A 24,668-nucleotide genomic window follows, 5' to 3' on the forward strand; every position below is an offset into this window, starting at 1 on the left:
AAAAGAGCAGTGGTGTACAAACATAGTGATTGGAATGACAGGAAGTAGTAGCAGTTACCAATTTCTAGTGGAATACTTTCTGAAGGTTTGCCTCACACTTTGGGGAGGGAGATAATATCAGAACAAGGAGGGGAATCAGGCACACACCACACACCACAGAGGCTGCAACTGTCCAAGATGAGGATAGCTTTTTACGTGCTAATGGCTGAAATCTGATAAAATGATATAACATGAAAACTGATTAGATGTGACACACAGAAACAACTTTAAATCAAAGCAACAGAATCACAGAATCCTAGGAGAGCTCAAGCTTGCTGAGACCTCTGAAGGTCACCCAATCCAAAACCCATGTTCAAGCAGGAACACCTAGACCCTGTTCTCCAAGACCATGTCCAGACAACTTTTGCGTATTAGCAGGGATGGCTACTTCACATCTCTCTGGCAAAACTTTGCCACTGTTTGGCCATTCTCAAAGTGGGAGCTTGTCCTGGAGGGGACGGGCTGGAGACTGGCCATACAGCCACACCACAGCTGACCAACAGCAAGCCTCAAGAAATAAGAAGCCTCAACCAATGACATCCAGGCAACTTATAGTGAGGAGCAAAGGACTCACAAATGACTCTGTGACCATTTGGGGGTGGCCATGAAGATCAATAGCCTGTGGTTGGCCAGAAGGCTTCTAGAACTTTCTGTGAGAGACTGTGTATATATATCTATCTATATCTATCTATATCTATATCATCTATATCTATATCTATATCTACATCTATATCTATATCTATATCTATCTGTATATACATATATATATATATATGTATTTATATGTGTGTGTGTGTCAGCTCCACTTCAGGGTCTTCTGAAGCAGCCTCTTTATGTTTTGTTTTGCACCCACATTTGTACTCTTTTTATTTATTTAATAAGTACCTTCACTTTTGGCACTTCAGCTGTACCCATCCCTTCCTTGTGGCTGTGCCACACAACCACACCACCGCTGTGTTCCCAAGACCAGAGGGTTTCCCTGTGTGCCCCACAGATCCCTTGGGGCGTTGTTGCCAGCCCATCTCTGGCCACTCTGCTGCTAGCTGTGTCACAGAGATCACCGGTGGTTGGACATGCACTGCAGCACTCACAGCTGACAAACTGTTTCCTGATATTCAGAGGGAACCTTCTGCATTTCAGTTTGTGACCATTGCCTCTGATCCTGCCACCAGGCACCACCGGGCTCCCTCCCCTTTGCACCCTCCCTTCAAGACTGTATATGTATATTAGTGAGACAACCTTGTGCTCCAGTGCTTTGGAAGCATAGAAAATGGGATCTACTTACAAAAGTACAACTGTATCATCATCACTGTATAATTTTGCTGTTTCATCAGCTCCTATTGTGTCCAACTAGTTGGGAATTAACACTCATATTTATGAAGGAGCTTCTGGTAAATTACTTTTCCTTACCTGCTTTTTTCCCCCCTTAGGTTTATTTTTTAAAAAGAAGATATGCATTTTCATCAAACAATTTAAAGAAATATTTAAATCCCCTTTTTTTTCAAGGAATGAGCTTTAGTATTAAATACGGGGATAAGAGATAATAAATATCCCAAACATCTGATTTGCATCATTTCATCTGAAGAACATGGTATATCACAGTATCACAAGTCAAATTTCTCAGTTATTCAATTTAAATTAGAATGATTTGTTATATTGTAAGCTTTTTATCCTTTTTGTTGTACCTCTGCAAATTGGGCAACAGATAGTCAAGTCTGAGGGGTCAGTCAGGCTCAGTAAAAATGGATGCACTAAAAAAGTATTTGAGGAGGCTGAGATCTTTGTTTCTCTAGTTTTTTTTAGAGAATGTTTCATATGAGATGACTTCATCTGTTTCTGTCTCTTCAGATCATCCTAAACAAACTTTCTTTCCTTCTTGCGAGACAAAGAAATTCCATTCTTGCCTCATCAGTCAGTCATTTCCCTAGAGAATTTTTATTTAATGTGTTTTGAATTCATGGAAATTTTCTATGCCTTCCTGCTAGGTCATTTCCCAAAGACCAGTCACCCTAAGCCAATTTCAGAAGCATTTATGTTGGCATTAGCCTTCACTTATGCCAAAAAGAGCACTCATTCTTGCTGTTTTGTCACTCATTATCTTGCAACCATTTGTGTGACGTACTACTTTGTGTAGAATTGCACAAGTAAATTTAGGTTTGTATTTATATCAGAGAAGATGGGGCTGAAGCTGCTTTCATTTGAAGTGCAATGTAATGAAAGCAGTAGCTCACTTTATGGTCCCCATCAATTCTCAAGAAAGCTCTGTAGAGACCACAAAGAACTTGCTGTACTTTGGCAATAGAATGGGCCATTGTGTTTGGGGATTAAAGTTGTCAATCACATTCTCCTCCTCTTCAGTACAGCCAACTTTAAAGAATCTTGGTATTCAGCAACAATTGTTTGAAGTGACAATTACAAAGAGGGAAAAGGGATGGAACTTTTTTCTTTTAACTTTTTAATCTAACCATTCCTTTGAAAACAAAGAGCAAAGGTAAGGAGCCCAAAATATGAATTTTATTCCAACACAGCTTTTATTGCTAAAAGAGGTCTTTTCTTGGTCTTCAAGGAATAAAATAACGCTGTAGCAACCTAAATCAGCCAGAAAAAAAAAAAAGGTGCCAGTAGTACAAATGCATGTAGGAAGTTGTGTAAATTTCAAAATCTTAGAGCAAATGAAAGAAATATCCACAGGAAAAAAAAAAAACAACAAAACAACAAAACCCAGTAAATATTTTCAAGTTTGCATTTCCTATACTGAGAACAAAGGGAAAAAATGCAAAGAGGGAAGAATGAAAAACAGTGATTGAGAAGAATTTTTACATTGATACTAAAAATAGGCAAAGAGGATATAGTATGAATAACAATAATATCTGAAAGTTCTGAACCTAACTTTATTTAACACCTATTAAAAATATCAATACTGAAAGATAAAGATGAAATTCTAATATTAAGTGCACATGGAGTTCACTGAAATTGTGCAAGAGCTGGTGGCAGACAAAAAGGCTTAACAATAAGGTTTTACTATTTCTGTCAAAAAGTAGCCTGTATAGGAAAGACTAGGAAATTGAATGGGATAATTTTTCAAGGGAATAAAATAAAAATACATCTCTGTTTCAACCCTAGCAATAAGACAGAAATAATGAAATAAACCTTAAATACTTTTTATTGCGTAAGATCCTTTGGCAGATATAGAGAGAAGTTACCTTAAATCATTTCAGTGAGTCACTTTTTTGAGTGCATCTCAGTATCTTCATTTTATCATGATGTGATCCCAAGTATTTTTTTCTTGATTTGGCCATCAGATGTATACACATGTATCCATGTAGAGCAACATTGTCTGACAGTTGTTTGCTTCTAGAACACTGTAATACTTTTCACATACAGAAAATAAGTCCCCACAGTATGACTATTTTATCTCTAATTTGTATGCTGAAGATATAAGTGTTATTTTGTCTCTCTTTAATCTGCTGACACATTTCCATCTTTCTATAGTCACCCAACTGCTAGATGGACATCAATGATAATGTAAATTTTTAAATGGCATGTGGAAACAACAGTGAAATTTGTTAACAGTAGCAGAATTTAATTCCCAATTCCCATTCCATTAATCTCTGTATTTTTAAGAGGTCCCACTAATGAGTTCTTTCTGTAATTAATCATGTTGACACACTTCAAAGTAGATGATTTAAATCTTAGCTGAGAAGTAAAGAGTCGGCAAACTCTCACTTATTGTAGATTCAGTGACGTTAATAGTGAATTGAATGTGCTATGGGGTTTCTCAGTGTAATACCATACTAGACTTGATCTTGAATTTGTAAAATATTTAACATAAATTATTTTAGTGTATCTCTACTGTTCACTACAAAATGATCTCCAGTTTGTTTCTGGGGATTTTTCTTTTAGCATAGTTGGAAATACACAGATTCCAACAAAAAGGTTATTTGTCACAAGTGATTCCTGCAAAATATGAAAACATTATTTTACCTAATTAGGAAATAGTGATATATGTCTGAAAGTTGAAGTTTTTGATAACATTTGTAAAATGTAAACTATATAAATGTTCTAAAAGTGTACTATTGCAAGCAGATCAGCAGAAACCTTTTAGAGGTCCTGCAAGCACATGGAAAGTCACTGCAGTCATAGAAGCTGCTCACTCAAATAATTAGGTCATCTACATGAAAGTTTTTAGAATCCAGGGGCTAATCTGGTATAATGATGACAAAAACTAAAACTGTATAAAGCACCAGTGTCTCTTTTGTGGCTTATGATAGCCCTGAAATCAGTGGATTTTAAATAAAAAAAATTTAAAATTTCACAAAGTGATAAAAATAATGACCACATGTTCCATTGAAAAAATTGATATTGAAGCTCTCATTTGCTATTAGCAATGGAATACAGGAGATACCAAAGATACTCTGAAAAGGGATTTCCTCAAACCTTCTGTGTTGATAAAGACAGTCAGCATCCCAAGAAAGCCTAGATCCTGTGCCCAACCAGTCTGTCAGCACGCAGTTGTGGGGACCCTTCACTGAACAGTCTTCTGGATCAGGGAGTGATTGGACTGATTTGATCAGGGTCACAAGCCAACAGAGAGACCCCCTCCCAGGTCTCCACATCTTTATTTGAGTATGTTAACTGCTGACATTGACTGCCAGCACCCATGAAGCACCCTCACCAACAGTTTACAGAACACTCTTTATTAATGAGATTGTGACAAGTTAAGGCTCGCGAGTTGCCATTGGTAGTGTCTGACTGAAAAATGTATTCAAAGTAATATAATGAGAAGCTCTAATCCCTAACACAAGCTGGCTTGACATAATAATTCAGCACACATAAGAGTACAGTTCTTACGTGATAGAAGGGGAAGAAGACAGGTTCAGCCCATCAACTGATTCCAAAAATTACAATGGAGTCTTCCCTAATTTTGTCCCATTCTTAACTTACTTTTATACTATTTTTTTAAGTCTTGGTGGAGCTGGAGTAACTCCAGTAGTACATATGTTTGTCACTGATTGGTGTAAAATTCTAAGATATAGTCAATAAAATATAGAATGCTTCTCTGTGAGGGGTGGTGGTAACCTTGGAGACAGGTAGCTTTGGTATAGAAGTGTGCATCAGTATGACATCTGTGATCTCACCATGGTTGCTGGTTCAACAGCAAGGCATCTTTTTTCTCCCTTGATTAACACCTCATAGTGTTATTAACAGTATCCTTGACTAACATATCCTCATACAGGGATTATCAGCTACAAGGTGCTACCAAGATCCCTCCCTTGAAAGGATTTTAACAAAGTCTGGCTGCATTGTATCCTCTCTACTCCACCCTCCATTTCATTTCCCTTATCATGATTTGTGGGGGTAAGTCAGGCATGATGACTGCGTCCCATCCAGGAGTGCAACTGCATTTCACCTGAAAATTTCTACACTAACTCCTGTTAGAGTGTGAATATAACTTCTCAGTTTTCTCTGAACCCCCCAGCCATTTTCCCACATTCTGATACTCAGAAAACAAATGGTGGGAAAAGGCAAAACAAGGAGAGGGTCATAATGAAGCTAAAGATTCTATAGAAATAAGAATTTCATAATTGGAGGCTTTACAGTCTGTTTTGACTGCTTCTTAAATCAGAGGAAAGAAATAAACTGATTTCAGAATTTGTCTGAAGACAATCTCAATAGGAAGAAGCAAAAGTGTATTGTTGATGATCATGCATCTTTCATCTGGCAGCTATGAAACGTGGGGGAGAGTGTCTAGAGAGTCTTCAATTTTCAGGATGTCATCATTGACACTGACTAAACTTTATTATACTGGCAGTAATATCCAACTTATCAGGCAAGCCAGGAGTATAATCTCTGAAATCATCAACAAAATTTTGTTCTTTAAGAGATTGTGAATGAAGAGCATTTTATTCATTTTTTCTCTAGAGCCTCTCACTCAAAACATCGGTTCAACATGCTAGTCTTCAAGAAAATGTGATAGCTGAAAAGACAGACCAGTGCTTAAAGCATATTGATACCTTCCATGTTATAAAGACACTTTATCTACTTTAAGGTACGACAGAAATGTCTTCAGGAAATGTTTTATGTTTACCTGAGAAGTGCATGGGAAGAAACTTCCATGTGCACAAAAATGGTGGTATCTCTGAGCCACTAATAAGATTTGAATCTCTAAAAATAATCAGTCATGACTGGTTCTTGGTATTTCCTTGACATTATGAAATAGTATCTGTTTTACAAGTCAATTAACATTTTTTAGTCACAGTAGACTGACATGAGTCACCAATTTAACAGTCCTAAGTTTTGGCATATTATGCATCAATAGACATCATTTCTTGCTCATTCTTTTCATAGCTAGGTTTATTAGATTTTTTTTTGAAAACTCACAAAATCACATCAGCAATGAAGACATGGGATCCTATTTTGATAAACCATATAACATAGGAGACATTCCAAACTAGAACCAATTTCAGTATACAGATGATTGACTTTCTTTCCATTGCAGAATACAACCAAGATTTGTCTTAGGTATAGCTAAGAAGAAAACCTGGTTTTCAGGAATTACTGTGAATTTTTGTTGAAAAACAAGTAATTTTTTAAAACTATTCAGTGGCGGTTTTTATTTTCACATTTTCCTGTATGTGTGTGATTATTATACAGTTATTACTTTGTTTTAGTTGCATTTGTTTAAAATGCAAAAATGATGGCAGCTTTATAAATAAAATGGTTCTCTTACCTGTATCAGGCACTAGTGTTTGGTTTTATCTAACAAGTTTTTGCATTATATATCATTGGTTTTGTTTGGGGGAAGAGTATAGTGAAAGAAATGCGACTTTTTTGAGAAAAAAAATTTCCCTTTTCCTAGCTCTTGTCAAAGTTCTACCAAGGCTTTTTAAGTTGACTGTATACTTTTTAAATTCATGCATTTATATGAATGCTTCTCCCTGCTATCAGCAGTTTAAAGCTATCACATCTATCAGTTCTGGAGCTGGCTTTTGCTGGCCTGAAAGCCAGATGGTTTTGTCTTCTGATGTGTTCTCCTTTCCAGATCTTTCCCCAGTGCTTGCTCACCCTTTAAAGAAGCTAAGGGCAGTGTGTTTCCCTGTTCTGTTGTACTGCTGAACTCACTGCTCAGCAGGAGGTTTTAAGAGTTGTTTTCCACTGTAGAAACAAGGAGCAAACCCTACTCATGGGAAGTAGAAGGGTGGCCAGGTTAAAAAAAAAAGAGAGAAAAAGTAGAAGAAAATTTCTGTGTATCAATTACTGTCTTGCAAGTAAAAGCCCTTGACATGGTCTATAGGTATTCAAGCACCTTTCCCCCGTGTGCCTACCCCTGGGTTGGCTTGTGGTGGTTGGTGTAATGCATGCAGTGCCAGCAGTTTTTGTGATTGCTGCATGCCTTGCTGCCCTCAGGTGTGCAGCTCCCCTCAGGATCACATCAGTGCAGATGGCTGGTGCACTTTGTACATCATCTGGCTTCCCCCTCTAGGCATGGGAAAGGTTTTGGACAACCTTGAAGGGCAGATGCTCTCAAGGAGTGTTTCTGCTTCTGGATCTTTCTTCTTTCCCCTTAGTAATATGAGGACTTCAGAAAAGTTTAACACTTTCCAGGCAGAAAACTCTGAGTTATCCCCTGACTAGTTTTGAAAATGTATGTTCTGTAACAGGTTCTTTGAATGTAGGTTTCCATAAAATTAACAAAGGCACATTAATAACTAGCATTAGATAAAGAGTGGTTTATCTCCCAACTTTGGTGATACTTAAGAGTCTTTTTACAGTAGATGGGCTTAAAAAAAACTACAGCAGAAACAAAGAAATTAGAAAACACATTATTAATTAAAAGGCATATTAAAGGACTTAGGTCTTGAACATGGAAGTAAAACTTTAAATTTAATAATGTCTGTGTTGGAATTTAATAATGTCTGCTTATTAATACTGATATTGCATTGGGACAAAAAAGAATAGTGCTGGAGATCGATTTTTCCTACTCATTTAGGTGCTTATGGTGATGTACTGATTCCATTAAATGCCACTGATGAAAATATTTTTAGATGTGGTACAACATCAAAAAAATTTTGTGGTCAAATAAAGGTCAAAATCAAATTATTATTAAATGAAATTAATATTACCTAGTATAAGCTTAAAACATCTGAATATACAATAGTCCACATACAGTAAGTGTTAAAACACAGGCAGTAAAATGTTATATGCATAAATTTATGCATAGGGTACACTGAGTTTTCATTTACAGCAATAAAGCTCCACTTCTATTGAGTCATTCAGAAGAATTAGAAAGGATCAGGGATCTATAGCCCTATATTATAAAGGGCTAGAAAGAGAGAATAAATAAACTTTAAGCTTTGAAAAATGTGTTAAGTATTTTTATCTTAAAAATTCTTTAAGGAACAACTAGTTAACTCTTCCTTGCCAATCATGATTTTAAATAGTGTTATGGGATTAGATCATGCTTTTCTGTTGCACTAAAAATGAATATTGTAAACCCAGTAGTTTTCTTATTGCATAGTCTGTTATTTGCATCCATACAGATAAGTCTAGCCCTTTTAGTAATACATAAAAATTTCTGCTTTTTTTTCTCATTGCAGATCCTATAAATATAAGAATTTGACTTGATGGTCTTTAGCACAGCCGACTGAGACAATAATTTCTTACCACGCTGAGAAATAAGACTGGCTGGTTCATTGGGTGACTGGCATGCAAAGCTATTATAGGTGACTAATGTACAAAATACTTTTGCTATTGTCAATATAGGAAAGGAAAAAGGAACTACTGGTCTGTTTTTAAAATATGTAGCTTAGTTTTGCAGTTTCAAAGAAACTTCCAATACAGGTTCATCTGTCAGCTTGCATACTATCCTATTGCTCATGTTGTTGACAAAGGTGCTAAATAGTGTCTAGACCAATCTTGACTCTTGATCCATGTGATTCTGAGAGTCTTGCAGTCCAGCCAGACTTTCACTACCTTATGTTCTATGCAACCAATAAAGTCCTTAGTATGACTATGGGGATATTGGGAGAGAATGTGTCAAAAGATTGACTCGGGTTGAAGGAAAGTATTTGGCCTGCTGTCTACATCCACTTGTTTCATCAGACAGGACAAGTTTATCAGGCAAGATTTCCTCTTGGTAAATCCATACTTGCCAGTCCAAGTCAGGCTGCTGTCCTGAAAAGCTTTTTGGGGACTTGCTTTATAAATTATATAGGGATGCAAGTAACGTTGACCAGCCTTGTGGTTCTGTGGATATTCCTTCATACTGTTTTTGGAAATGAAGATGATCAAAGGGCTGAAACACCTCCCCTGTGAAGATTGGCTGAGAGAGTTTTGGTTGTTCAGCCAGGAGAGGAGTCTCTGGAGAGACTTTACTGCAATCTTCCAGTATGTAAAGATGCCTGCAGATTATGGCAAGGGCGTGTAGTACTAAGACAAGGGACAGTGCCTTTAAGAGAAAAGAGGGTAGGTTTAAATTGGATTTTTCTTTACTGGGAGGGTGGTGAGGCACTGGCATAAGTTCCTCAGAGAAGTTGAGGATGCTCACTTCTGGGATTGTTCAAGTCTATCTTGGATGGTGCTTTGAGGAGCATGATCTAGCAGAAAGTGTGCCTGCCCATGGCAGGAGGGTTTAAACTAGATGACCTTTAAAGGTCTCTTCCAAACCAAACCTTTCAGTTATTCTGTAGCAGGGAGTATCTCCCCAATGACAACAGTCACTCCATTCAACACTGCTGGATGTATCCTGTCCCATTTTGCATTTCTCCCATTTACCTCCACACCTCTAAAATGATTGAAAGAATGAGGCATTTTATCAGCAGATGGAACATATTTTCTTAAAAACTCCTGAAGCCAGTAAATTGAGTTACCAAATACAGGAGCTGTTAACCATTAGAATTAGAAAAGAAGAATACCAAGAGAAGTGGCTGATAATTCAGTTCTTCAGTTTCTTAAAGCAAAATTAGAACCTTCCTGCACTATATGCATCAATCAAACCTCAGTTGTTAGGCTTACTACCAGAGAAAGTGAGTGGAGTCTTTTGTCTTGTCTTGCATGTGACTGCCTACTTAATGGTTCCTTCTTGGCTAGAATCTATAGAATTGCCATTGCAATCATTTCCTCAAGGGGAGCCACTCTCCATGAGCTTTGATTTAATGGTAGGAAGAATCAGAAGAATAAAACAATGACAACAGCTTATCTAATGTTATATCAAAACAGAATTGACGAATTCTACTTTTTCAAAAACTTTTTTTCATTTTGGAAGATATGGGATCAAAACCAAAGTATTTTAGTAAGCCTTTTTATGGGAATAACACTTTATATGATGTGCCTTTCCTACACCTTTAGTGAACAGATGGGTAGTAATCGGTTATGAGTGCAGTTGGAGCACTAAAGAAAATGTTGTCATTTTTTCTCCTGCTAGCCATTTATCTATTTAATTCTTTGACAGAATGGAGGAAATGTAACTAAATGTTCTGTTTTAATTAAAATGAAAGTAAATCTATTAGTCAGGGAAACTCTGTGTTCTGTTTATGCTTGGGGAATAGAAAAAACATATGTCTCTGCTTCATTGTTTGTCACCATCTAACACGAGGTTATTTCTTGTTGCTTATTTAGCCTATTAAACAGATCATACTATTCATAAACTTGATTTTTCTTAATTCTAACTAATTACAGTGGGCACTAATAAGTAAATGGCAAAAGAAAAGCACATCCTGAGAAGCATTCCAGTAGATGGTGGTTCTATTAAATAAATGGCAGCCATGACATTACCTACATGGAAGCAAGTAGTTGGCTTGTGGAACTGCAGTATTTCTTTACATAAAAATAAGGAGAGTCAGAATCAAATTGCTTCTTGACTCTCATTTCCATTTCTTCAGTTGTCATACTGCCTGGCTAGGGAAATGAAATGGAGGGGCAGCAGGGAGGGGCTTTTACTTTGGTGATACTAGAGACTTAACCCCACTGGACTTTTTAAACCTTCAATAAAATCTTATGATCTACCACTTGTACTAAGCACACTGGAGAGGGATAGACACACAAGGCTAGGCACTGCAAAAGAGGAAGGATGCTGTACCTACACATTAGCCTTTATGGGGAAGAATCTCCATCAGACACAGTGCTGAAGGGTGCTGATGTGGACAGCATTATATGGCTTTTAATCTTATTTTCTCATTTGACACTTCTAAATAAAAATGTTGTCAACCCAAGCTTTCAGAATTTGGAAGTGACCAAGAAGTTTATCCTTTGTTTCACTTCCACTGCTTCTTCCTCTTTCAGAAACACAGATGAATCTTTTTTCCTACTCTAATTGGAAATTAGTTTAATCCAGTTAAGAGAACCACTGGGATTAGACATTAATTGACTCTACAGCCCTGCACTAAACACTGTTGTTCCACAAATTATAGGTGATTCAACAACTAGGAGCTCTGCTACAAAGCTCAGCAAATTTCAAAATTCAACTTTGTCCTATGTTAGTGTTCAGTATAATTACAAAACATGGCTACTAAAATATAGTGCAAATTTTTCCCCTTGTGATAAAGAAGGCCAACAGAATCCTGAGCTGTACTAGAAAAGCATTACCAGCAGCTTAAGGGGAGTTGTCCATTGCCCTGGTGCTGGTGAGACCATTTGGAGTGCTGAGTCCCATTCTTAACCCCTCAGTACCCAACTCATGATCATGTACTAGAGCAAGTGCAGCAAACAGTCATGTACCTTATTCATGGATCAGAATATCCACCATATCAGGTGAAGCAGAGAGGTAGTGCTGTTTGGCCAGGAGACAAGAAGGCTCTGGGGAGGTATTACCAAAATGTAAAAAATACCTGATGAAGCAGGGGAGGTAAGGAAGAGGAAACCAGACTCCTCTCAGTGGCGCCCACTGACTGGGCATGAAACTATTAGCATATATTGCTATATTTAAGCATGTTGTTGGTCATGCACCTTTTTGGAAGGAGCAAAACGACATCTGTACACATCTTCATACTGGAAGAAGTGCTAAAAAAGAATGACTGGAAAAACATACAGCTATTGTACAGGAAAATAGAGTACAGTACAGAAGGACTGCTAAGTTTCAGTGAAGATTCTATATCAAAAATTACCCAATTTTTCTTTCACATATCTTCAGCATCATTCAGCATTATGGTTTCAATGGAAAGGATATTCCAACTTCAGTAGAAGTCGCATCATCATCTTGTAACATATTCCATTTCCCCTTTTTTTGATCTGCCTTTAGCATACTGTGTGCTGAGTCTAAGAGAAGCAATTTCTCTATCTTAATAAAGATAAAAAATACATAATATGCCCCAGAAATAATGTCCTTTTGGATTATATTATGAAAATCTGTCTTTATATTGTCGCAGAAACCTTTGCTTGTTAGTATTTTCCTACCACTAAGCAATACTTTATTAAAGCTATCGTTACAGTGGGAAAGAAGGTTGTATCACACTACCAGCTGTAAAAGCCAAACTCCACCAAATATAATGTTCATAATTTGAAATAGGGCATATTTGTATCTGATGTTTTGTAAAGAGTACCTGAATAACCATTCACAAGAATTCAGAGGGAATCTTGACTTGAGAGGATTTAATACTGGTCTGTGTATGAAAAAGGTTTATTTTTGACTACATTAATTTCAAAGCCATCAAGATAATTTCATTGACAGATTTAAACTTACAAAAATGTCACCCATTACACATGAACATTATACAGTTACCAAGACGTATCCCATTTTACACTGGTCAGTGCATGATCCACAATTACACAATTGTATTAGTTTCCCAGGAAACAGCCCAATTAAGCAAGTTTCTTGATTGAATAATGTCTATTATAAACATTAGTGAGAAATTCCACAGGATGGGCAGAAAGGTCTACTAATGTCTAAGTTAAGTACTTCACTGCCTTCAGCTGAGCCTTCTTTCTTGTCTGTTTCCATGCAGACACTGAGAGATTGACACACTATGCTCTTCTTTTGTGGCCCTTTATTTTGTTTTCCATCTTTCCTGCATTCAGAAAGGGACTGATTAGCTCAGAGTTTTATGGTAACAGGTAGCAAAATGCCAGGCATTATGTTGTTTTCTCCAAGTCCTGTCAGTATATTTTGCCTGCTGTTTCATGGAATACTAAAGGCAAGTGACTATATTATCACAAGTTTTTGTGACTGGCAACTGTTATTGGCATCATATATCTAGGAACAGCTGTTGTTGTTTTATTAGAAAATACTCCAGTGATGCTTAGTGTAGAAAGGAGCCAAGGCAGTATCAGCAGTGTCATTCCCTCTGCAATTAGTATAGTGTAGAATTTGCTAACCTGTATTAAAAATTTACTTTTTCTAATCAACTATTTAAATTTTCTAGAGGAAATGCATGCCTTACAGAATATTCAGAGACCATATGCAAAATAAATTGTCTTAATCCTATTTCCTCTGAATATTGTGCACATTACCAAATTAAAACTAAAAATATGGAGGCATGATATGAGAAACCTCCAGAGAGTCTTCATTAGGAGCATGAAGATAGCTCATTTGTATGTTCATTTACTAGACAAGTTAAAAATTTCTGTCCCACTGTTATGTATCATAATATGAAAATTTTTACTGCCATGATGTATTTTGGTATGATTTTCTGTTAGCTATCTAGAGATGGGAATGTAACAATATTGTAACAATGTAACAATTTGATATCAAAATTATTTTTGCATTTTTCTATTGTACTACATTTAAGTCCTCTTCGAAATTGAAATAGCAGTAGTGTGGTGAGTCAATTATGTCTCATTGTGATTCATCATCAAACTCTATACATTATATTTATATTCAACTTGACATATGACATATTAACGCTTTTTAACTTGAGGCCCCATATTAATTCCACTTGGTGATATATTTTTGGATGACCATTTCTAAAGAACTGTCATTAGTAAACCACACACAAATTTTAAGAAAATTCATTTCTGCATAAATTAGTAGCTGTAAGAATATTTATTAATAAAAACAAATTAAAATGTTCATCTACTAAGACAAGAAACAGATATTGCTGGAGAGTGTCAAATATGTTCTTAGACGTATGTTTGGGACCAGCTCTAATGTGCTGCAGCTGAGAAGAGAAATAATGATTAGTGAATGTGAAATTTGTGGCAGGAAATGGTAGAATCCTTTGTTTTCACTCTTTCAAAATTAGGAAAAAGGGAAGGGGTTTGTAATTTTGTGCAGACTGAGAAGACGCTGCTGGAAGTAAGGGTTACTATGTTATTCCCTGATGCTTTTGAACAAGAATATGAAAATTCCCAGAGCAATTGCTCTCAGTGTGTGAGCAGAGGTACCTGGCAGCAACTGAGCAAATTTCCTTCAGCTGCAGCTATTAGAGTACACAAGTTTAAGAAAGAGTTGGACTTAAACTTGGCAACATCATTATCCCAATGTGATCTTAGCCATTCCTCATCTATCTGTCTTGTGTACAGAAACTTTGTAATCTATAAATGAGCTGGAATTTTCATTACTTTTTGTATAAATGAACCACTTAGTGTTTTTCTAATTGGTTGACTGTTAGCTGGATGATTAGTTCTCTAGCAGTTACCTGCAAGACAATCAATTCATGTTTAGCATATTAAACACCCCCAAAGAGAGACTGATTTTATGAGCATATTCTATTACTTATTAACTGGAGCTGCAAAACAATATTTTTTTTAATCTGCAGAAACTAGTTTTCTTTTGGTACAGCTGTATATTTCCTTCATAACTAGTCTATGTCCTTTTCAGTACTGCTTTTAAATATAGCAAGTCCCGAAGTTAGAAGGGACAAAAAGAGCCTCTTCTTCTCTTCTACACCTGCAATCGTTGTCAGGAGCTCTTCAGTCTGGGAAGGGAACTTATTTCACGTGATTGATGAAGTTCTGTATTTTGATATATTGGTAGAATTGTGTAAGTTTGCTGGATTCCTTAGGCAAGACCCATGCATACAAGAACTTCCAGGGTTATATCCAATTTTCCCTGGGATCCCTTTGGGAATAGTGCTGGAGTCCCAGACAGTAACTTCATTTTGAGGTTCTTTTCATCAGACTTTTTTTCCCCATGATAAATTCAAAATCTTTTAGCATTGAAACTGATGAAAGGATTGACCTAACATCAGTAACACCAAATCTCAGTATTTAGTCTTAAAATGTAGGCTTAAAAGAAATGTCAGAGTACATTGAGGCTAGTTTTTTCAAACTGTCAGCTTTTTCCTTGAAATGGCATAATTTTGAATTCTTAAGAAAACTTTGATCATTGTCTATCATTGCAATTAGCCTGCAACAGTGGATATAATCCCTTTAAACAGATATTCTTTACTCCTGCCTCTGAGAAGTCTCTAAAATATGTCAATACAAGTGCGTGTGCATGTATTTATTTTATATGTATATATGAAGAAAGAATTGCAGATTTTCACCTTCTAAATGCTTTTCGAAGCATCAAGACTTCCCTCTGCTTGTCAAACATCTTATTGCAGAAACAAATTATTTGATGACACATGTTCTGAGTATCTGGTGAATATTCATAATTTTGTCTTATTCACTGGAAATTACCTTTAAATAAAATGTTTTGCTTCTAGCCATATCCCTGGGTTGTTACACCTAAGCAGTGTGTCATCTAAGGGTAGGTAGGCTGAAAGGTAACCCTGTATTTTATCCCTTTCAGTTTATGCACTGAGGTGGGAATCTTTGGAGGGTGGTTTGACATGAATTCGTTTTCATGTTATATTGTCTGGAGTTTAAGAGAATGAAAGGAAATGTGTCTTTTCACTCCTTTTTTGACTCCTTTTTTCCCCTCCTTGTTACTAATACAACTACTTCCCTGGCAAAGAGATTAAAAATTTGCTTCTGCCATAGTGCAGTAAAATAGTGAAAGCATCTGGGTAGAAGCAGCCCATCCCCCAGATCATGAGATCTGTCTGAATCTGGAGCTATGCACAACCTAACAGAAGTTGCATGAGAGAGAACACTCTGAAGACTGTGTATTAAAGCATTGATTCATATGTGCTGCAGCTGCAAGCCAGAGGAGATATAAATTGCAAATTGAAACAGCTTCCATTTCATTCCCTCCAAGAGCTTACATCCCCCAAATTCAAACAACTAGCTGCTTCTTGCCTTCAATTCCCTATCCTGCTAGCAAAATCATTTTTAATGTATGTCACTGAGCAGCTCAGAGCGATTTTGTTTGAAAAGTTCTCAAAATCCAGCAGCCCAAGTGATCTCAGTGAGCAGTGTTGTTCTTTCCATCTAATCTGGTGTAACAGCTTTCCTTCTGGTTATGTTAAATTGTAGAATTACTCTTTTCAGCTCTGCTTTTCAAATCTAGATCATTTTTACATGGGGTACCTCTCATTTATACTTCAGATGCTGCTTCTGACTGTAAAACATTAAAAAAAAAAAAAAAAAGGCAGTAGCTTTCTTTTCTTTCATCCTGTCATTTCCTGCTGGAGCTTTGGGACTCAGGCACACTGGTTTCATGGCTCACTCCAGGATACATGTCCTGCTGGCTGGAAGCAAAGCTCCTTTGCACCAGCAGGGAATGTGCCATGGCTTTCACTTATATGTTAATTACATTTTTAATATGCTGCTTTAGCGGGTTGAGTAAGCAGAGTATGACACGGTTGCCCCGTTCCTGAAACCCTGAATCAGGAGAATGCCATTAATCTTAATTCCGAATAAGGTGTGTTTGGAGTAAAGATGTTATACAAGGTCCAGATTTTTGAATTACTTTTGCACCAACCAGCCTGCCTTGATCCAGACCAGCCTGAAAGGGCACAAATTATCCACCAGCTTACAGTCACTGGTGTAGTGATATGAATATAGGCATGTCAGAGGGCAGGAAATCTTTAAAGGAGTGGGACTGATCTGGTAGGGGACGGGTTGCTAACGTGGCACCTCCTGTGCCCCACCAGTATTGGAAGGAGGCATTAAAGGGAATCATTCAGTCTGAATCTTACAGCCGGACCGTGTGGACGGCTGATGAACGAGCCAGCAGTGGAATGTTTAGCAGGCTGTGACGACTTTGCACAGAAATAGGAAAATTTATCGCCGGTTTGCCACAGCAGTACCGTACTGCCCGCTTTCGGTGGTGCGCCCTTTCTGTGCACTCCCGCCCCGCTCGGCAGCCCAACCCTCCCGGCTCCCGGCCCCCCTTCCCGGCACCGAATTTAGGGGCTCGCTGTCACCAAGCTGGAGCCGTCCTTCTTCTGCACCTCAAGCACGAACAGGGGGGTTTCGCAGCCGCCGCGCAGTTACCGGACAAAGATATCCCTGTGCCCGAACACACCGGTTATATCGGTACGGGAGGACGGACGGACGGACGGACGGACGGATGGATGGATGGATGGATGGATGGATGCATGCATGGATGGATGGATGCATGCATGCATGGATCGGTATGTAGATGGCTGAATCGCGCATCTGCCCGAGAGCCGGGGCTAGCCCGGCTCTGCCATTGCGCGCAGGAGGCTGCTTGCATCCCCAAAGAGCTGGGAAGGGAGAAAACAAGGCGGGGAGGGGAGAAGAGCGGGGGCGGGCAGGGAGGGGAGGCGGGCGGGCGGGCGCGGAGCGGGGCGGGGGCGGGCGGGCGGCGCGGCCAATCGCCCGGGCTGCCGGCGCTGCAGGAGCGGCGGCGCGGGGCTCGGGGCTCCGAGGGATGCGGAGCCGGGGCCCGGTACCTCTCTGAGGACGGCGAGCAGCTGTGCCGCCAGCACTGCGAAAAGTCCCCATTTGCTTCTTATAAATTAAAGTGCCTTGTCACCAGTTAGGGCAAGTCAGCCAAGGTAAGGCTTAAATAAAATGACACTTTAATATGTGGCAACATGGATATTTCTGTACAGCGGTGCCGCTAACACAGACTTCTAAGTAGCGCAAAATATTTTGTGCAATAATGCTGTCGTAGTGGGTGCACAACCTGTAATTTGTCTGTGTTAAAGTTGCCGCTGGTACGTAAGCCTTACCCTTGTGGTGCTGTAGGAACGTGTTTGCTTATCCGAGGCAGTTGCAAAGGGACCTGCAAAATACAGGCGTAGAAAGGTAGCGGCGCTCTGTGTATGTGTTTGTGTGTGACCGTGTTCGTAATACCTACAGTTCTGCTCCTTAACTTATGGGGATAATGTGCAGATGCATTTTAATGGTGACGGCAGACAGATTATTCTTTGGCTCAACTCACATATGTGAGCCTTTTTATACAATAAAACCGCATGCCATGTTGAACTATATGTGAAGAACATTAGGCTTGGTATTTGAAGAGCAATTTCAGGGGTTTGGGTTCCCCCTCCTTCCCCCCGCCCCCCCCATGTTTGTAACATTATGTGTGATAACTGAGGATTGAAATTGCAGCAAAAGAAGACCTCCTGCGGATTTGCCTTTAGCTGCTTGTTAAAGCTTAAGCAGTCACCTAACTTTACTTTGGGTAAAGGGCACTGTAAATAATGCACAGGCAGAAATAAATCCTCTCTTCATCTCCTCCTAGCACACCCCAATAGTACCTCACCTAATGAACCAAAACTACCATGTACCTTTAGTTCACACCACATTTTGACTGATGGAACTGTCAGTGGTCTGGAACTGAGTGTTTTGGCAAGCAAGGAGTTCCCTAGGATGACTTTGCTAATGTGTATCTCTGAAAACAGCATAGTCCTGAACCTGTGTGTGTGTGTGTATGCGTCTGTGTGTGCCTGTGAGTCTGTTTTGTGTACATGAGTGACAAGATACAAGGAGGACAGGGTACAGAAGCCAATGAAATGTGGCAAACGCAGATGCCTGCATGTATTTCTCTGACCAGATCTCTGTAAAACAGTATGAGCATTTCTTATATTTCAATGTAGTTTATCATTCAGATTAGGGGTTGGGATAAATTCAATTTCATGTGCATTAATGCCCCATTTGTTTTTCACAATCAAAGGAAATACAATGGAAAACACAGGTAAAATTATGACTTCAGTTAGTACAGGTGATAAAATCACTTCCTATATTCAAGGTACAGAATGTATTTTTCATTCCGAGACACTAGGCATAGCTCCTTCCTTTCCAAATCTTTACTTCTGTGCTGCAGTCAACCATACACAGTTGTGTGAAAACACTGAAGCCTTCCTTCTGCATAAATTGTCCTTCTACTGAATAATAGTAAATGTTAGTTTTCAGGGCAAATATAAAATTAATTTAAAAGTTTGCCATGTTTGGCATTTTACCTAACTGTAAAAGTAAGAAGATTTAGAGAAATAACCAAAAGACTTCTTTAACCTACTTCAACTGCCTTTGACAGAATATTTCATTTTATTTCATTTCATATTTTTCTGAAGAAGACATAGTATGGTACAGTTACCTAATGCAAATTATGGTATGACTCTTTTTTGTTATGTATACCTATGGAAACAATGTAATATTTTACTTTTGTAGTTAAAGTTACTAATCATCCTACTTAAGAACTACAATAAATAACTTTTTTCATTTCTGCTTAGAAAATGTCAATCAAACAGAAAGCAAATAATCCAATAAAAAACCTACAAAATGAATCAAGAAAACAACCAAACCAACACATTCACATTTACCTGCTTTTTTCTAAAAATTGACTGGAGAAATAGTGTGTCAGACAGCACTTTCCTTTAAATAGGAGCAAATTCAGTGCACAAGCATGTCTTAGGGGGCACTGTGCTGCTGACTGAACCATTTACAGATGAGATCCAAAACTAAATGCCTTCAACTTGCAGGTACTGAAGATCCTGAAAGACTTTCTAGGATAGCATTGTTGACTCTGCTATTAGGACGAAATGCCAGTCAAAATTTTTTATACTTTGCCTAGTTTAATTCCTCAAGTAGCTTAATTTGAGAGCATTGTTCTTTACTACCTACATTAAAAAATGTTGTTTAGTGTTTTTGTCCTGCAATGCAGAGACTGTAACTCAGCCACTTTGTTGGTGCATGCTTTGCTAATTCATGGTAGTAGCTCTGGTGAACATATGCAAAGTTATAAAACAACTGGGGATAAATGTCTTCAACATCCAAAATTAGTGTATGAGGGTGCATGTGTGCACGCCAGAGAGGCACAGTTGTTACTGCACCAGAGCTGACATTCCTGTGGTGCGTAAAATTTACATAATACCCTTCAGGGAATAATCTGTACTTAAAAGTGACTTTAATTTTTTTCTTTTTGTAATTTTGTCTCTGAACTCTTAAGCTCTATGAGCTCTAAACATTAAAAATACGAGCAATTGAATTACTAGTTCTCAATATGGTCATATGGAAGATTTCAACCTTTATCTCTGGCTGATAAATGAAACTTGAAAGGTATGAAAAATTCTGTTAACTATAGCTCCTGCTCCTGGTTAAGAGCTGCATTTCTGTTAATACAATTAGTGCTAAAAATTATCAGTCTTATCAGATTGAATAAAACCAGCTAAATACCAGTGAGTCATCTGTTCCATGCAGATGAACTGAGTTCCTGTTTGGACAGCTAAGAGCTAGTTAGCCCTGGCAGACCTGTCCTTCAAAGGGGCCTAAATCAGCCATCATGGCACCATGGAGCACAGTTTCATTGCTGATAGGCAAAGCAAAATAAAGGTGGCAGCTGATAGGGCAGGAAGCAGACAAAGTACGTAGCAAAACCCCCCCAACAACATAAAGTGATTGCATTCATAGAAGAGATTCTATGCATCTTCTCTTAGAAGATGATAATACATGTGCAAAGGTCATGAGAAGAAACTCCATGTGAAAACCCCAGCATAACCTGCACAGGTCTATGTAAGCCAGCACATATATCTCACTAGCATAATTATGGTGGAAAACTTATTTTCCATTATCAGTAGAGCTGCAGTTTAAATAGTATGTGTATAATCTGGTGATAAATCAGGGCAAAGTGCTTAAACTTCATCATATACTTGATTGGCAGACTTGGACAAGTCCCTAAAGCACTCTATAACTTCATGTATGACATGAGCATTGCATAATAACTGTAGAATGAACAATGAATATTACATGATCCTGTTTAAAAAAAAAAATTGCAGAACCTAATACTGCGTGTATTGTCTCCATTACTCTGTTCCTTCTGTTTTGAATTATACACAATTTTGCCATCCATTTCCAGCAAATGAAGCTACATGGAATTTGGAAAGTCAAAGAAAGGAAGTGGAATTTTTAAGAAACTTCTAAATTGAGGGCTAAACAAATCATGTATCATATAAGGGACAACAAAGATTGGCATGATAAGATTTTTTTTTTTCCCTTCAAAACCAGGTTTTATCCAGAAAACAGTTAATGCTGAAATGTTTTAAAAGATGGTTTTAATAATGTACCATTACTTTTTTTTTTGACTGGTTTTAAGAATCAACAGAATTTAAAATAAAAAATTTTGAGGTTGAAAGGAGTGAATAAGGCTGATCTCCTGTTTAGGGGTTGTGCTTATGTGGAGGAAGTTGTTGTTTCAGGGGTTTCTTTTGGGGACTGGGGTTTTTTTTTAAGTAATGTCTTTGTGGATTGAACACAATTGGAATAACATAATCATGAAGCTTTATAAGTAATCGACAGGCAACTTGGTAGCATTTGCACATCTGCAGTCCTTATATAATGAAAATACATTCAGCAGTTTCTTGAGGCCTGTAAGAAATACAGTTTTGCTTGATGGCAATTGTCATTTATATTTTTATGGAATTTATTCAAACCTGAGTAGAGGTAAAGCTGGGTTTGTTATCATAGAAAAGACAAAGCATTACTTTACTCCCTACTCCTAGTGAAATTGTTTGCTTCTTTTAAGCAGATCTTCTTGCAAAAGGTAGTATATTTAGGTCACAGACAAATTATTCCATTCTCACTTCACCTTACCTAGGTTTCAGTACAATTTATCCAGTGCTTACAAGGCCAAATTTTCAAGGCTGCTTGTGAAGTGGGGTGTAAAAATACACAAGCTAGCTGAGGCACCAGCTGCATTTCTACGCTAGGACTGTAGCAAGGATCTGTGAGATTTTTTGTTCTTTTCTCCTTGTATGGTAGTACTGCACAGTCTACTGTAATATTGAACCCTGAAAGTACTTTACAAGAGGGATCAGCCACATTGTCTTGACTTAGCAGATGGGATGAGTGATGTGGTAGGACCAGCAGGCTTTTCCTTATCAGATATCTTCAAGGTTTTCATGTACATCAATTGCTTTGAACCATTCTTTGGAGAAATCTGCCTCTCCCTGCTAGTTATATAGAAGTACATGCTTCAGTATAGGTGGTCTAAATGCTTCCTAGCACATCTTCTCCCTGTGCAGTATTCCTGTTGAAAACAACCAACTCTATTTGATTGACTCCTCATTTTGGTATTTCCAGGTGTATCATAGAATCATGATATGGTTTGGGTTGCAAGAGACCTTTGAAGAACATCTAGTCCAACCTGCTCTGCCCTGCCATGGGTTTAGCCATCTTTCACTAGACCAGGTTACTCAAAGCCTTGAACATTGCAAGGGGTGGGACATTGACACCTTCCTTGGGCAGCCTGTTCCAGTGTCTCCATCATGCACTGTGTTGTTTAGTAATTAATTGCCATTAAGCTCTTACAGCACAATTATGGGTGTATATATGGTAAGTGTATACACATATTCTTTGAGAAGGTACAAAGAAATGAATATCAACTTTAAAAAAGTACAATGTTTGATACTCAAAAGGCATGTAAAAATTATGAGTAACATTGTGTGGCACTAGACTGAGCAATCTTTTGGCGCAAGATGTCTTATGGTCACAGATAGGAATGTGCATTTTCATTATTATATGAAATGATTTATTTGAATTCTATGATTAGTCAACATAACCAAATCAGTAATATATTGTCCTACAAAAGTCATACATTTGGATTTGAATTCTGTTTATTTTACATCTTGTTCTTGCTGAGTGGTATGAAAGCTGTAAAGGAAAACCTTTTGGTTCAAGACACTATGGTTGCTTTCATTTTCAGTAATTATACTTTGCCTGGAGAAAATAATCTTGTTTTGTCTTTGACTTGTAAACTTTTATGTATTGGGCAGCTCTTTGAAGGAGATTTAAGATGATGCTTCATGTTGGGGTGAATTAAATACTGAAGCCCATATCTCAAGCTTCAATATTCAAACTTTCTGCTTTGTTGAATTCAAAAGTCCTGCTTTGCTGTTGATGATATGACAAGTGATAGAACAAATAATTTTGAAAAATAGCAACATGAATACAATCTCTATAATTGCAGGGCAAGTATTTGAGATATTCAGAGGCAAGTTTCAGACTGTCTCTGTGAGTCCTGTTCTAGGTGTAAAATACAAGTGTTCTTTCAGAAGAGAATCTTCCTATTATTAGTGAAAAATTCGGTAGGTTAGCGATGGTGTCAGGCCAATAATACTGCTATTATTTTTTGGGGTGTTGGAGTGCATATGCATGTGTTTGTGCATATTTGAAGAAAACAGTAGTTCCTATAAGGGAGGTAGCTCCTTTAGCTCATTCAGTGGTGAGAAAGATTTAATTTGACTGTAAAAAGGTATTTTTAACACTGATGTATTGTATTAGCACCTGGGAAGTGCTGACTGCTCTAAAAGTAAAATCTTGGCTTTCAGGAGAGGTGAAATAAAACTAGGGCATATGAACACTGTAGCATGTTAGCCATTAACTGCTCATGGCAACTGCCAATATATAAAAATACTGGAAAAGTCATTGATGCCTGAACTACAGTCTTCAATCACTATTTCTTGTATCCTTTACATTTTGTCTTTCTATAAATAATAAGCTTTCTTACTGGAGTAATAAAATCAAGAAAAAAGCTACGCATCATTTATTACACACAATTTCCACACACTTTGCTGATGAAGAAAATTTGTTATATATTTGCTGTTCATTAAAGCATGAATTCTTGCATTCATATTAGTGAATTTGAGCTCAGAGTTATTATCTTGACTATTCAGGCTAGAGAGATCTTAAATATTTTTCTATTTGCAGGTGGGAAGGTGTAAAATAATCAGTCCATTTATCATTGCATGTTTAGTTGGTTTTTTGTATTTTTTTTTACGTTATGAATAATCTAAGAAATTTCTTCTAGAAAACTTGTGGAAAAGTATAATGTTTGTTCTTATATTCATTCATTTTCAATGAATGTGTAACTAACACTTTTAAATCCTGTGTAGCTTTGTACTAGAAACCCTTCTAAGCGATTTTGGAAAATGTCAAGACAACCAGCAAGCTAACATGTTTTCAAATGGAACTCAACATTTCTAGCTGGTTGGGCTTCTTCCAGTGTTATGTTGTGTACTCTCAGGACAGCTATCCAGGCATACAATTCCCTGTGCATTGACAGAGTGGGTGCACCAGAATTGTGCCAAGAGGCAGCAGAGTGGGAAGCTGGCTGCTGATCCTGGCACAGGTGATGTGACCTGCTGCCATAAGTCCCTTCAAGCAGCAGCTACCTTTTCCCAGGTGTTTAGCAGGCCCATTATGGGCATGCAGACTGTGCACAGCTTTTAGATAGGGAGTGGGTTCCACAGTGGCCAAGTGCTGTGGTTCAGTCCCCAATTTTCTGCTGGGACTGCAGAAATGCATTGGCTTGACAGTGCATGCCATTTGTGTGCTATAAATTGGACATTAGGTTTAGAGGACTTAGGGGGAGTGATCATGTTACATGAATATTTTCCTGGAGG

General features: G+C 37.9%; 1 protein-coding gene and 1 long non-coding RNA gene across 12 annotated transcripts in view; one reads left to right on the top strand and one right to left on the bottom strand.

The window, feature by feature from the left end:
- The window catches only part of CDH18 (cadherin 18), a 492,864-nt gene that overhangs the window by 243,533 nt on the left and 224,663 nt on the right, over positions 1-24,668 (top strand). For 3 of the 11 annotated variants that reach the window (XM_077181947.1, XM_077181948.1, XM_054641155.2), the window contains exon 1: positions 17,644-17,822. The exons of 6 other annotated variants lie outside the window; for them this stretch is intronic. The gene's annotated coding sequence lies outside the window, so the exon portion shown is untranslated. Of the gene's footprint in view, positions 1-16,677; positions 17,338-17,643; positions 17,823-24,668 lie in introns of those variants that run through there. 2 more of the 11 variants (XM_077181962.1, XM_077181956.1) reach the window with 1 other exon arrangement.
- On the bottom strand, positions 12,610-17,360 carry LOC143694624 (uncharacterized). The gene is made up of 2 exons (XR_013183198.1): positions 17,226-17,360; positions 12,610-13,040 (listed from the first exon to the last, which is right to left on the bottom strand). It is a non-coding gene; the product is annotated as an uncharacterized LOC143694624 (long non-coding RNA).

Source organism: Agelaius phoeniceus, chromosome 1, assembly GCF_051311805.1.
Source record: "Agelaius phoeniceus isolate bAgePho1 chromosome 1, bAgePho1.hap1, whole genome shotgun sequence".
Taxonomy (NCBI): Eukaryota; Metazoa; Chordata; class Aves; order Passeriformes; family Icteridae; genus Agelaius; species Agelaius phoeniceus.